Below are 214 nucleotides of genomic sequence, written 5' to 3'. Positions count from 1 at the left end.
TTTTTTTTTTTTTTTTTTTTTTTTTTTTTTTTTTTTTTTTTTAACAATTCGCTAGCCCAATTCAGTTGTTTGGTTTATGGATGTCCTAACCAACTTTTCCTATCTGCTCCTTTGGCTTAATTTTTTTTTTTCATAATCAGGACTATTCCGCCACGCGCGCGTCTCTTTTTGTTTGTCTCGAGACGCTCGATGTGGTCTCCATCGACAGGGTTTA

This window comes from Plasmodium fragile, assembly GCF_000956335.1.
Source record: "Plasmodium fragile strain nilgiri unplaced genomic scaffold supercont1.10, whole genome shotgun sequence".
Taxonomy (NCBI): domain Eukaryota; phylum Apicomplexa; class Aconoidasida; order Haemosporida; family Plasmodiidae; genus Plasmodium; species Plasmodium fragile.
The sequence above is the reverse complement of the archived record's forward strand: the minus strand, read 5'-3'. Positions refer to the sequence as shown.